At 37.7% G+C, this 15,493-nt stretch overlaps 1 protein-coding gene across 1 annotated transcript in view; it reads left to right on the plus strand.

Annotated features, from left to right (window-relative positions):
- CPNE8 (copine 8) overlaps window positions 1-15,493 on the plus strand; it is a 336,603-nt gene that overhangs the window by 114,253 nt on the left and 206,857 nt on the right. The window lies entirely within an intron of this gene.

The raw sequence follows: 15,493 nt of genomic DNA on the forward strand, positions 1-15,493 counted from the left end.
GACTACACCACAGTGTCTAAAGATTTGGGGAGTTTTGAAGTCTCTATCTTCACCAATCTTTTAAGAATCTCAAACTCATCATATAATGATGTCAAAACCCCTCAAATCTATTCACCTTTGACATCAAAAATTGAAATGATTAAAGCGTCATTCTCACATTCCCTGTATATAATGAAACTTTATACTTAATGTGTTTTTCTTAGGTTAATAAGAAGTCTATAAATTCTAAATTCTTTTATTTAACTTGATTTTCTTAGAAAATTATTGTGAAATATCAGTAGGAAAGCTTTTGCATACCAATTGCCTTTTAAACATTCTTTTCACATGTAATTTGTTTTTATATCATTGTAGGATTTGGAAGGATTATAGGATTTGGTTCACATATATTTATGCTCACTTAAATAAACCAATGATAAATAATCTATAAATAAAATATAAATATTTTTATTCAGTTCAGTTCAGTTCAGTCGTGTCTGACTCTTTGCGACCCCATGAATCACAGCACGCCAGGCCTCCCTGTCCATCACCAACTCTCGGAGTTCACAGCATATATAATTCTTATTGCATTATCTAGGCTAGTGAGGTAGGCCCATAAGCATTCTTAGAAAATTACTAAAACACCCTTTATTTTGCTAAAAAAATAATCAGCGTTATCTATTCAATGCCACCTTAACTATGCCTTTAACATTCTTTGAGAGAAAACAAAAGAAGTAAAAATGTAGAATTTTTATTTTGAACAGAGATTTCTACTCATATTTTTTAATTGCTAATTTTATTAAACAGTTTTATTTCATTTTATTTTTTCCATAAAAGGAAATCATAGCTCATTTCAGAAAACTCTTAAATACCATAGAATTTTTCCCAGTGGAAAAACAGCTTTATATTAGTCTTCAGTACAGTTCAGTTCAGTCTCTCAGTAGTGTCAAACTCTTTGTGACCCCATGGACTGCAGCATGCCAGGATTCCCTGTCCATCAACTCCCAGAGCCTGCTCAAACTCATCTTCATCGAGCTGGTGATGCCATCCAACCATCTTATCCTCTGTCATCCCCTTTTCCTCCTGCCTTCAATCTTTCCCAACATCGGGGTCTTTTCCAGTGAGTCAGTTCTTCACATCAGGTAGCCAAAGTACTGGAGTTTCAGCTTCAGCATCAATCCTTCCAATGAATATTCAGGCCTGATTTCCATTAAGATTGACTGATTTGCTCTTCTTGCAGTCCAAGGGACTCTCAAGAGTCTTCTCCAACACCACAGTTCAAAAGTATCAATTCTTCAGTGCTCAGCCTTCTTTATAATCCAACTCTCACATCCATACATGACTACTGGAACAACCATAGCTTTGACTAGATGGAAACATGCAAAATATTAGTCTTGAAAGATAAATAAATAATAAAAAATATTAGTCTTGAAACATCCAAATGTTGTTATTATATTGACTGGGGTATGTGGTAAATAGAATGTATTATAAGATGTGGTCCTTATTCAACTAATTCAGTAAGTTCTACTACACAAGACCAACAGAAGCAAATTCATGCTATGGAGTGAAAATTCCTAGAGTAATGATTGGCAGAATATACCAATTGTAGGGAGTATTTGCCCACATTTGAGTCATAATGATTTTACATAATCCGAAAGGATAAAATGCTCTCTAGATTTTTCTAAGCTTCTGCTGAGGATGGGGTAGCACAAATGAGGCAAAACCTTGGAAACCTTTTCAGACAACATGGATTATTATAACTACATGTTTTGTTTCATCTGTAGGATATTTTGTAATTTAGGCAAGTTTATCATAAGTGTTAATATTATACCTTATTTAAAAAGATATAATTCATTCATTTTTTAGGTATGTGTAACTAACCTTATATTCAGAGTCTCCCTTTGGCTTTATTGGGCAACCTTACCAGATGCATTCACATTAAGGAAAGGGCTTAAAGGTGGGCTTGTTGTTAAAATTATGGAAAATGTTTTGATCTTCTAAGTAAGTTTAGCTGCTGCTGCTGCTGTTGCTGCTAAGTCACTTCAGTCGTGTCCAACTCTGTGTGACCCCATCGACAGTAGCCCACCAGGCTCCCCCATCCCTGGGATTCTACAGGCAAGAACACTGGGGTGGGTTGCCATTTCCTTCTCCAGTGTGTGAAAGTGAAAATTTAAAGTGAAGTTGCTCAGTCGGGTCCAACCTTTAGCGACCCCACGGACTGCAGCCTACCAGGCTCCTCCGTCCATGGGGTTTTCTAGGCAATAGTACTGGAGTGGCTTGCCATTGCCTTCTCCGAAGTTTAGCTAGGCAAATGTTAATACTAAATGGGTAATGAAGTGTAGAGTTTGAGTATAGCAAATAAATTGGCTACCAAAAGAACCAAAGAAGAAACTATAATTGTAAAATGGTGGCCTATTACATGAAGGAATTAAATTAGATACTTGAGAAAAAGAGAACAAAGGAAAGAGTTGAGAGGGTTCTGAGGAGATTAATCAGAAGTACTACAGTACAACAGTACAAGTGAATGCATTTAGCTTGCTAGTAGAAGGATATTTTGGACTTATTCATCAAAACATCAGGTAACATATTCTCTCACCTGAGCAGTTACTCCAACCCAGGTGGATACTGGATAACATAAAACACACAAACAAATATTTTGTAGTCACCCACCCTCTTGCTTGAGAAAATACTGGCTTTTATTAAAAACTTTGTGTGTGTGTATCTGTGCTCAGTCATGTATGACTCTTTGTAACCCTATGGAGCATAGCACACCAGGCTCCTCTGCCCATGGGATTTTTCAGGCAAGAATACTGGAGTGAGTTGCTATTTCCTACTTCAGGGGATCTACCTGACAGAAATCAAACCCGTGTCTCTTGTGGTTCCTGCATTGGCAGGTGATTCTTTTCCACTGTGCCACCTGGGAAGCTTTAAAAACTCTAGCTATGAGAAAGGTATTTGTCTAGAGAAAGGGGAACATGTGAATTAAAGAACCAGGTACATTGGCTAAGCATTCTATCTTGGGGTCTTGGAAGTTCAAGTGCTTTGGAAAAAGATACAGCTTCTATTCAAATGGCATTCTACCTCTTTACCTCAACTTCAAATGAAAAGCAATCTAAACTATTCATAGTTTTTGTTTGAAGGAGCATGGTTTAGTTGAGGACAAAAGTGAAATATTGCTTGCATGGAAGCTGTATTGCTCATAGTGTCTAAGTAAGACTTCATAGCATTTGGTGCACTCCATGGATGTGTTCAGATTCCACACTTATTCTTGCTATCTCCATGTATTTGACTATTTTGAACAAATGTAATGGACAGATGGTAGGGAGAGATGGGAAGATCGGAAGATATGGCATTTCAGTGCAGAAGGGAACGGCTTTGTAAGAAAGGGTAGGGCCAGGTTGGGTACTGGAGTTGATGCAAAGTCAGGGAAGTGTTTTCCCTGACAACTTCTAAAGATTTCTTGTTTTATCACATGATATAGAAAAACAGTGGAATAAATGAAATCCTGGTAGAAATGATGAAGTTCATATTGGACAAATAGTATAATATATATTTAACATGCAGATCTTACATCTATTTCTCACAGTCCATTTTGTTTTCTCCCAACTTTCGCCTCCCTTGTGAACAGCTTTAGCCAGACTTAGCTATCTAGGGGAAAGATAATATTGTAGGATGGTCATTAAAGATGTTTTCATGGTCTATTTCTTAGAGCTGGAGATAGAGAATTTGTAAACTCTCCTGCAGCTATTACCTTTGGCAATTTTGTTCAAGAGTTAGGCAGTTTTTTTCTGTGTGGTTAGGTATAGGCTTAAGAATAGTAGCACAGGCTACCTCCTGAGGCAGATAATCTACCTGCAATTAATACAAATGGCTCATTGTGAACTTTAAAATCTTGTGTCCCATATATCATTTATCTAAAATAACATCATCCAAATGATTTAGTGTTTAGAGTTTTGTTTTCCAAATATTATCTCATTTATATTCTAAGTTATTAAAAATATTCCCTTGTTTTCTTCTCTATAAATGCCTTAGTTTAAATTATTTTTGGCTAAGGTATTGCGAAGAATGTCTGTAGCGTCTTAGTTGCAATTGTATTATAATATACCCTCAAAGATGGCCTTTTTTTAAATGATGTTAAATATGAAATCTGGAATTTTAGTATGACCAGTGCCAAGGGACTGCGAAATTGCCAAGGGAACACACTGGGTATAGCAAACACCCCATTCCAACAACACAAGAGAAGATTCTATGTATGGACATCACCAGAGGCTCAATGCTGAAATCAGATTGATTATACTCTTTGCAGTTGAAGATGGAGAAGCTCCATACAGTCAGCAAAAACAAGACCAGAAGCTGACTGTGGCTCAGATCATGAACTCTTTATGGCAAAATTCACACTTAAATTGAATTCCGTAGGGAAAATCACTAGACCAATCAGTATGACCTAAATCAAATCCCTTATGATTATACAGTGGAAGTAACAGATTCAAGGGATTAGATCTGATAGAGTGCCTGAAGAACTATGGAGGGAGGTTCAGGGCATTGTACAGGAGGCAGTGGTCAAAATCATCCATAAGAAAAAGAAATACAAAAAGGCAAAATGCCTGTCTCAGGTGACCTTACAAATGGCTGAGTAAAGAAGTTAAAGGCAAAGGAGTAAAGGAAAGATATACCCATCTCAATGCAGAGTTGCAAAGAATAGCAAGGAGAAATAAGAAAGCCTTCCTAAGTGAACAATGCAAAGAAATAGAGGAAAATGATATAATTGGAAAGAATAGAGATCTCTTCAAAAAACTTAGAGATACTGAGGAAACATTTCATGCAAAGATGGACACAATAAAGGACAGAAATGGTATGGACCTAACAGAAGCAGAAGATATTAAGAAGAGGTGGCAAGAATACACAGAAGAACTATACAAAAAAAGATCTTCATGACACAGATAACCACAATGGTGTGATCACTCACCTAGAGCCAGACATCCTAGAGTGTGAAGTCAAGTGGGCCTGAGGAAGCATTACCATGAACAAAGGTAGTAAAGGTGATGGAATTCCAACTGACTTGACATCTTTTCAAATCCGAAAAGATGGTGCTGTTAAAGTGCTGCACTCAATATTCCAACAAATCTGGAAAACAGCAGTGGCCATAGGACTGGAAAAGCTCAGTATTCATTCCAGTCCCAAAGAAAGGCAATGCCAAATAATGTTCAAACTACCACACAATTGCACTCATTTCCCACACTAGCAAAGTAATGCTCAAAATCCGCCAAGCCAGGTTTCAAAAGTACATGAACGAAGAACTTCCAGATGTTTAAGCTGGAATTAGAAAAGGCAGAGGAACCAGAGATCAAATTGCCAATGTTCGTTGGATCATAAAGAAAACAAGTGAATTCCAGAAAGACACACGTTGCTTCTTCATCGACTACTTGAAATTCTTTGACTATGTGTATGACAACAAACTGTGGAAAATTCTTAAAGAGATGGGCATACCGGACCACCTTACCTGCCTCCTGAGAAACCTGTATGTAGGTCAAGAAGCAACAGTTAGAACTGGACATGGAATAATGGACTGGTTCCAAATTGGAAAAGGAGTACATCTAGGCTGTATATTGTCACCCTGCTTATTTAACTTATATGCAGAGTATACCATGTGAAATGCCAGACTTTATGAAGCACAAGCTGAAATCAGAGTTGCTGGTAGAAACACCAGTAATCTCAGATATACATATGACAACACCCTTATCGCAAAAAGTGAAGAGGAGCCAAAGAGTCTCTTGATGAAAGTGAAAGAAGAGAGTGAAAAAGCTGGCTTACAACTCAGCATTCAAAAAAAATGATCATGTTATCTTGTCCCATCACTTCATGTCAAATAGACGGGGAAACAATGAAAACAGTGACAGACTTTATTTTCTTGGGTTCCAAAATCACTGCAGTTGGTGACTGCAGCCACAAAATTAAAAGATGCCTGCTCTTTGAAATAAAAGCTAAGACCAACCTAGGCAGCATATTAAAAAGCAGAGACATCAGTTTGTTTACGAAGGTCCATATAGAGTTGGACAATAAAGAAGACTGAGCGCTGAAAAATTGATGCTTTTGACCTGCAGTTTTGGAGAAGACTCTTGAGAGTCCCTTGTACAGCAAAGGGCTCAAACCAGTCAATCCTGATTATTCATTAGAAGGACTAGTGCTGAAGCTGAAACTCCAGTACCTTGGCCACTTATGTGAAGATCTGACTTATTAGAAAAGACCCTGATGGTGGGAAAGATTGAAGGCAGGAGAAGAGGTTGACAGAGGATGAGAGGGTTAGATGGCATCATTGACTCACTGGACATAAGTTTTGAGCAAGCTCTGGGAGATGGTGAAGGACAGGGAAGCCTGGCTTGCTGCAGTCCATGGGATGGCTAAGAGTAGGACATGACTGAGTGACTGAACAATGCTAGAGCTTTAAATTATTTATTAATCAAGACTTTGAAAATTGCTATGTTGACTACAAAGGAAAAATGATTTCTTGGACATAGCTTGATTACCTATTAAATCATCAGAATTTGAATATAAACTTATCTTTTCATTTTCTGTGCTTTTGTTACTGCTGTCACTTTTAAAAGTAGATTTTTCAATTTTTATGATAATAAAAATTTTTAGCATTCTATAGGAAATTTTATGTGGAATTTTAAAAAATTGATGTTAAAGAATTCATAGTATCTTATAATTTTCATAATTTCTAAGTGTTTTCTGTTGGATTCATGTTTGAGCAAACATATTTTTCACATTCCTTGTATTCCATCCTACACTTTAATCTTTTCCGTGAACTCCTGAAGTGAGTCTTGTGCTGCTTAATTTATCTGCAACATTTACTGTGTCTTCCTATGACTCATCAACTTCTCTCTTTACGTCATCCCTTTATTATGTACCATTAAACCCACTCAGCAGTGTGTTTTCTCATGCTGTGAGATTACAGCCAGTTTTCTTCAGATAAATCTGTCAGAGAATCTCTATCTTTAGAGATCTCATTCATGGTACTGCAAAACCTTCCAAAATACTAGAATAGCACCAGTTTAATAATGACTGCCATTGCCTTCTCTGGAAGGAAAGCATTTATTATATTTATAATGTAATATACCTGTTTGTTCCTGTTACTCACATTCAGACTTGACTGATTCCAAATAAAAGGATCGAGTAAAAATGTAGGGACAAGTTATGGTTAGAAAGAAGATTCTTACTCTGGGGAAGACTGGAAATTCCAGGGGTTATGGAATCAAGAGCTCTTTTGGCTACAGGGAAAGGTTATGTTCTTGGTACGTTGACTATAGCAGCTTGTGATCTGGCAATGAGTAGAAAATAAAGGAGGGATCCAAGAGGGATTCATGAGTGTCCTAAGAGGTGTGAAGAGTACAGAGATAGGAACTTGAAGGCAGGTGATAATTGGAAGAGTAGCTTTTAGTTGTCTGATTGATATTGGAATCTCGGTTCTAACATAGAGTTCAAGGGCAGAGCCCATTATATGCTTAAGTTCAACAGGAGAAATCTGGAAAGAGGAATAAACCAGAAAGAGAGCCTGGAAGTAAGGCAGAAGATTCAAATAAAAGAATAGCGCTCAAGGGAGACCTCAGAACCTTAAAGGGTTGGCTTAGAGATCTGTTTCAAATGTAGTCTTGCCCTGAATGTTATGCTGAGGCCGTGAGTGTATGTAAAGATCAAGAATCAACATGAGGAAGAAGAGGAGTACAAAGAAGGATAGAAGAATGTTTAGTCTTAAAGGTGAGCCACATACAAATTTACAATAAAGCAGTGCATGTCTTTATTGTGCAACTTTTGCATGTGAAAATGTAGTCAACTCGGGATGAAATTTTGACTTTCAAAATCTTCTTGACTTTATTCAATTCTCTAAAAATTAGATTGATACAGTTACTCCGTCTGGTTTATTTTGTTAGAAAGAATATGGGGCTGGGAATCAAATGATGTTTTAAGTCCCAACTTCGCTACTAATTTGCTTTGTAATATTACAAAATTGATACATCTGTGTTTATGTATATATATATATATATATATATATATATATATATATATATATATATATATATACACACACACATACGGAGAAGGCAATGCAAGCCACTCCAGTACTCTTGCCTAGAAAATCCCATGGATGGAGGAGCCTGGTAGGCTGCAGTCTGTGGAGTCGCTAAGGGTCGGACACGACTGAGCAATTTCACTTTCACTTTTCACTTTCACACATTGGAGAAGGAAATGGCAACCCACTCCAGTGTTCTTGCCTGGAGAATCCCAGGGAAGGGGGAGCCTGGTGGGCTTCAGCCTATGGGGTCACACAGAGTCGAACACGACTGAAGTGACTTAGCAGCAGCAGCAGCATATATACATACACACACATATATATATATGTCACATTTTTAATATGAAAAATTTAGTCTATAGATAAGTAAATAGCCACCATAGTAAAGTTGATAATACATAAACTTTGGCATCAATCAGACCTGGGTTTCGTAATTCATTAGGTATATAATTTGAGCAAATTACTTAAAATTCCTGAGCTCCAGTTTCCTCATATGAAACATATGAATAATATACTTTCAAAAGGATTGTTATAAGAAGTAGCAATACATAATATAATACATTTGTCATGGAGAACACTGGAATTTAATAAGCACTTAACAGTGGTTATTATTAATGTTTTTGTCACTATTAAAATAGTCAATATCTTTTAAGAAAAGTCTCTTAAATTGACTCACTCAACAATCTTCCTTCCTTGCTCCCTCATGGAGTTTGCCATTTAGTCATTAAAGAATAACGTCAAATAAGTATAATTACATATTGATATATGAACTATGAAATGGAGAAGGGCATAGCGGCCCATTCCAGTATTCTTGCCTGGAGAATTCCATGAACAGAGGAACCTGATGGGCTTTCAGTCCATGGGGTCACAAAGAGTGAGACATGACTGAAAGGCTATAGCATGCACTTAAGCTATGAAAATTAGGGTACAGACTAAAAAATAGGCTGTTTTAAATAATTTGAATTTTATCAGATGCAGTTGAAAGATTCATGATTTTAATTCAAAGATATTCATTCACTTCTTTGTGGAAAAAGATTGTGGGTGATTAAAAGATTTATCAGCTATTTAATTATTGATGAAATAATCTAGTTTGGAAGAGACAACTACTTCAGACTAAGAAGATAAGGAGAAATGAACAGATTAAAAACATGCTCTGAAGGCTGATTTTTTTTTTGTCATGCAGTTTGTTTTTAAGAATGGGTTTTGTTTCTGAAAAAATGATGCAAAGAATATCATGTATGAAGACTTAAATATTGGAAATTATCCATTCCAAAGAACATTTTTTGCAGCTTTTTTATTGTGGTGAAAAACTATTTTTCAAATTGTGAAACATGAGAATGTCTTAAGATTTTTCCACAAAAATAATTTGTGAGTATATTCTGACCAGGTCAAAGCTATTGTTTTTATAAGCGTTATTTGAGTTCTCCATTGATTACTCATTATATCATCATAGCTTTGATTGTTGATAAGTTGATAGTCTTGGTTGAAGAGGAAGATTTCAAGGATGACTTTCAGATTTCTTATACAAGTAACTGAGAGGATGGATGTATCATATTCTTACAAAGAAAGAATAATCCATTTCCAGGTTGAATGGATGGGTGTACCATATTCTGACAAAAAGAAAATCATTCATTTCCAGGTTTATCACTGATCAGTAAGCTTTAGGAGTGATGGGTCATTCCGGTCTTCTGTTGTAGATGTTTGTATTCACCTAGAGTGTAATCATCTGCAAAACTTTACTTCTGTTTGTATTTGCCTAACCGACGAGTTGACTCACTGGAAAAGACTCTGATGCTGGGAAAGGTTGGGGGCGGGAGGAGAAGGGGACGACGGAGAGTGAGATGGCTGGATGGCATCACCGACTCTGTGGACATGAGTTTGAGTGAACCCCGGGAGATGGTGATGGACAGGGAGGCCTGGCGTGCTGTGATTCATGGGGTCGCGGAGAGTCGGACACGACTGAGCGACTGAACTGAACTGAACCTTACTGGGTTGGACCGATAAACTGGTGGAAAATCCTAATGGAAGGAAAGAAATGATGAGACGTGATCTGTGTTATTTTGAAAGTGTGAGTTAGTCTCCCAGTCATGTCCTACTCTTCGCAACCCCATTGACTGTAACTAGCCAGGCTCCTCGATCCATGGGATTTTCCAGGCAAGAATATTGGAGTGGGTTGCCGTTTCCTTCTCCATTATTTTGAAAGATGGGTTCTAAATTATATAGTACCTGCCTTTATTGAATAAACATTCTTAGTTTCACTTAATTTTAATATTGGGTCAGTTTCTAAAGGGTAACTGCAATAACAAGGTTTAGATACCACATTGGTGTAAAATCTTCCAAAGAAATCAATTTCTTCTGCTGTGAAATTAATTGCTCCTTTCTTCCTACTTCCCTTTTGTATATGGTCTTAATTTGCTGATTCTGAAGTTAAAAAATGCAGGCTTGGATTATTAGTTCTACAGTTAAGCAAGGTAACTGGTGACTTGCCCATAAGCATCTTGGTCTAAATTCTAACATGCTGATGAAATCAATGTTTGGAACAAACATTTGGGGATTACCTCAGCTCCTGTGCTTAGACTCAATAGGTACTTTATCATGAAAGCAAGTGAGACGGAGTGGTGAATTGTTTTATTTCAAATAATATCAGGGCCTAACTTGATTGAGTTCTTAATTCAGTTCAGGTCAGTCACTCAGTCCTGTCCAACTCTTTGCAACCCCACGAACTGCAGCACACCAGGCCTCCCTGTCCATCACCAAATCCCAGAGTTTACTCAAACTCATGTCGATTGAGTTGGTGATGCCATCCAACCATCTTACCTCTGTCATCCCCTTCTCCTCCCACCTTCAATCTTTCCCAGAAACAGGGTCTTTTCAAATGAGTCAGCTCTTCACATTAGGTGGCCAAAGTATTGAAGTTTCAGCTTCAACATCAATCCTTCCAATGAGTATTCAGTACTGATTTCCTTTAGGATTGACTGGTTGGATCTCCTTGCAGTCCAAGGGACTCTCAAGAGTCTTCTCCAACATCATAGTTCAAAAGCATCAATTCTTTGGTGCTCAGCTTTCTTTATTGTCCAACTCTCACATCCATACATGACTACTGGAAAAGCCATAGCCTTGACTAGACGGACCTTTGTTGGCAAAGTAATGTCTCTGCTTTTTAATATGCTATCTAGGTTGGTCATAATTTTTCTTCCAAGGAGTAAGTGTCTTTTAATTTCATGGCTGCAGTCACTATCTACTGTGATTTTAGAGCTCCCCAAAATAAAGTCAGCCACTGTTTCCACTGTTTCCCCATCTATTTTCCATGAAGTGATGGGACTAGATGCCATGATCTTCGTTTTCTGAATGTTGAGCTTTAAGCCAACTTTTTCACTCTCCTCTTTCACTTTCATCAAGAGGCTCTTTAGTTCCTCTTTACTTTCTGCCATAAGGGTGGTGTCATCTGAATATCTGAGGTTATTGATATTTCTCTTGGCAATCTTGATTCCAGCTTGTGCTTCATCCAACCAGGCATTTCTCATGATGTACTCTGCATACAAGTTAAATAAGCATGGTGACAATATACAGCCTTGACGTACTCTTTTTCCTATTTGGAACCAGTCTGTTGTTCCATGTCCAGTTCTAACTGTTGCTTGCTGACCTGCATACAGATTTCTCAAGAGGCAGGTGAGGTGGTCTGGTATTCCCATCTCTTTCAAATTTTCCACAGTTTATTGTGATCCACACAGTGAAAGGCTTTGGCATAGTCCATAAAGCAGTAATAGATTATTTTCTAGAATTTCCTTGCTTTTCTATGATCCAGTGGATGTTGGCAATTTGATCTCTGGTTCCTCTGCCTTTTCTAAAGCCAGCTTGAACATCTGGAAGCTCATGGTTCACATATTGTTTAAGCCTGGATTGGAGAATATTGAGCCTTACTTTACTAGAGTGTTCTTATTTAGTCATTAGTTATTCTCCCAGCTTATACATAAAGTAATTTCTCTCATAGCACCATTATGAGGTTCATCAGAGGATGCACTGAAACAAGGACTCTGGCGAAACTAATAACTAATACACAAATAAAGGTTGAATATGCCCATCTGATATACCAATCTGAATGCAGAGTTCCAAAAAATATCTAGGAGTTATAAGAAAGCATTCCTAAGTAAACAAAGCAAAGAAATACAGGAAAACAATAGAATGGAAAAGAATAGAGATCTCTTCAAGAAAATTAGAGATACCAAGGAGACATTTCATACAAAGATGGGCACAATATAGGACAGAAATGGTATGGACCTAACAGAAGCAGAAGATGTTAAGAAGAGGTGACAAGAATACACAGAAGAACTATATAAAAAAAAAAAATGAACTAAATGACCCAGATAATGACAATAGTGTGATCACTCACCTAGAGTCAGACATCCTGAAGTGTGAGGTCAAGTGGGCCTTAGGAAGCATCACTATGAACAAAACTCGTGGAGGTGATGGAATTGCAGCTGAGCTATTTCAAGTCCTACAAGATGATGCTGTTAAAGGGCTGCACTCAGTATACCAACAAATTTGTAAAACACAGCAATGGCCACAGGACTGGAAAAGATCAGTTTTCATTTCAATCCCAAAGAAAAGCAATGCCAAAAAATGTTCAAACTACCGCACAGTTGCACTCATTTAACACTTTACCAAAGTAATGCTCAAATTCTCCAAGTGTGGCTTCAACAGTATGTGAACAAAGAACTTCCAGATGTTCTAGCTGGATTTAGAAAAAGAGAGGAATCAGAGAACAAATTGCCCACATAAGTTGGATCATGGGAAAAACAAGAGAATTCTGGGAAAACATCTACTTCTGCTTAATTGACTATGGTAAAGCCTTTGACTGTGTGGATCACAATGAACTGTGGAAATTTCTTTTTTTTTTTTCATTGGAGGCTAATTATTTTACAATATTATATTGGTTGGTTTTGCCATACATTGACATGAATCCGCCCCGGGTGTACATGAGTTCCCCTTCCTGAACCCCCCTCCCACCTCCCTCCTCCCCTTATCCTCCCTCTGGGTCATCCCCATGCACCAGCCCCGAGCATCCTGTATCATACGTCAAACCTGGACTGGTGATTTGTTTCACATATGATAATATACATGTTTCAATGCCATTCTCCCAAATCATGCCACCCTTGCCCTCTCCCACAGAGTCCCAAAGACTGTTCTATACATCTGTGTCTCTTTTGCTGTCTCATAAACAGGGTTATCATTACCATCTTTCTAAATTCCATATATATGAGTTAGTATACTGTATTGGTGTTTTTCTTTCTGGTTTACTTCACTCTGTATAATAGGCTCCAGTTTCATCCACCTCATTAGAACTGATTCAAATGCATTCTTTTTAAAGGCTAAGTAATACTCCATTGTGTATATGTACCAAAGCTTTCTTATCCATTCGTCTGCAGATGGACATCTAGGTTGCTTCCATGTCCTTGATATTATAAACAGTGCTGCAATGAACTTTGGAGTACATGTGTCTCTTTCAATTCTGGTTTCCTCGGTGTGTATGCCCAAAGAGTTAGGAATACCAGACCACCTTACTGCTTCCAGAAGAACCTGTATTCAGGTCAAGAAGCAACAGTTAGAACTGGACATGGAACAATGGGCTTGTTCCAAATTGGGAAAGGAGTACATCAAGGCTGTATATTATCACCCATTTTATTTAACTTATATACAAGGTACATTATGTGAAATGCTGGTCTGGATGAAGCACAAGCTGGAATCAAGATTGCCAGGAGAAATATCAATAACCTCAGATATGCAGATGACACCACCCTTTGGCAGAAAGCAAAGAGGAACTAAAGATCTTCTTCATGAAAGTGAAAGAGGAGAGTGAAAAAACTGGCTTAAAACTCAACATACAAAAGTGAAGATCATGGCATCTGTCCCACCACTTCATGGCAAATAGATGGTGAAATAATGGAAACAGTGACACTATTTTCTTGGGTTCCACAATCACTACAGATGGTGACTGCAATCATGAAATTAAAAGACGCTTCTTGGAAGAAAAGCTATGACCAACCTAGACAGCATATTAAAAAGCAGAGACATTACTTTGCCCACAAAGATCCATCTAGACAAAGCTATGATTTTTCCAATAGTCATGTATGGATGTGAGAATTGGAACATAAAGAAGGCTGAGTGTTGAAGAATTGATGCTTTTGAATTCTGGTTTTGGAGAAGACACTTGAGAGTCCCTTGGACTGCAAGGAGATTCAACCAGTCCGTCCTAAAGGAAATCAATCTTGAATATTCATTGGAAGGACTGATGCTGAACCTGAAACTCCAATACTTTGGCCACCTGATGCAAAGAACTGACTCATTAGAAAAGACCCTGGTGCTGAGAAAGATTGAAAGCAGGAGGACAAGGGGATGATAGAGGACGAGAAGGTTGGATGGCATCACGGACTCAATGGACATGAATTTGAACAAGCTTCAGGTAATGGTGAAGGACAGGGAAGCCTGGCGCGCTGCAGTTTATGGAGTTGCAAAGAGTTGGACAGGACTGAGTGACTGAACAACAACAACAAAAGGTTGTTTGACTTCTGAATCCGTACACTTAACCATAGCACTGTATTACCTTCAACAAATGGATATATCTATGTGTAACTTTGAAGTAAATTTTAAAATTTTATTATTCCTTTTTTAAATACAAAAGTAAAAATGTCTCTGGTTGGTGAAAAGAGCTTTGAAGGGACACCCATTCTGACTCAGGTCATTTTAAGGATGAAGTCCTTCTCATTATTTCTTAGCCACACAACTCTTCTTCAATGGTAGTCTAATGTACAATTTTTCCTTGAGGTAAACAGTACTCATCTCTCTAACAGTTTCTCCTTGCATCTACCTGGGTATGAAGACTTATCTGCTATAGATTACTCTAATCTTCCTTAGGATGTGCACTGAAACTCTTTCTTTCCTGTGGCTACTAAGAATCTGGCTTCCCAGTGCCCCAGTCTTCACTCTAGGGGGACAGCAATCACTCTTTCTGTGGTCAGCTAAGATTAATGGACTCTTCTCTAGAGGCAGTGTTAAATTTTCTCAGCACCAACACAGTCTTAATAGGAAGATCATTAGATGGAGATAATAAATCCATATCTGATTTTAGATAGTAGTAAGTAAGTTTATCAGTTTTTTTTTTCTGGATCTTCTGGAGAATCATTCAGCTTGAATTCAATGTGTGCTAACAAGTAACTACATGATGTTCTTTCCTGGTTACTTCTTCCATTCAGTAATGGAAGATGACTTGCCTCCATTACTAAAAATATTGCTTTCTTCCTTTTCAAAGGTTGTAAAGGAGAGAGTATTAAACATCCTGTTAGTGTTTCCCTCTCATCCTCCCTCCTTTCTTTCCTTCTTTCTTTCCCGTTTTTCTTCAGAGCAACTTTTGTGAATATTTAGCTTTGATTAGGCTATGGTTTCATTTTAGGT

This window comes from Moschus berezovskii, chromosome 6 (genome assembly GCF_049115385.1).
Source record: "Moschus berezovskii isolate FMDL1 chromosome 6, NW_MosBer_1.0, whole genome shotgun sequence".
Taxonomy (NCBI): domain Eukaryota; kingdom Metazoa; phylum Chordata; class Mammalia; order Artiodactyla; family Moschidae; genus Moschus; species Moschus berezovskii.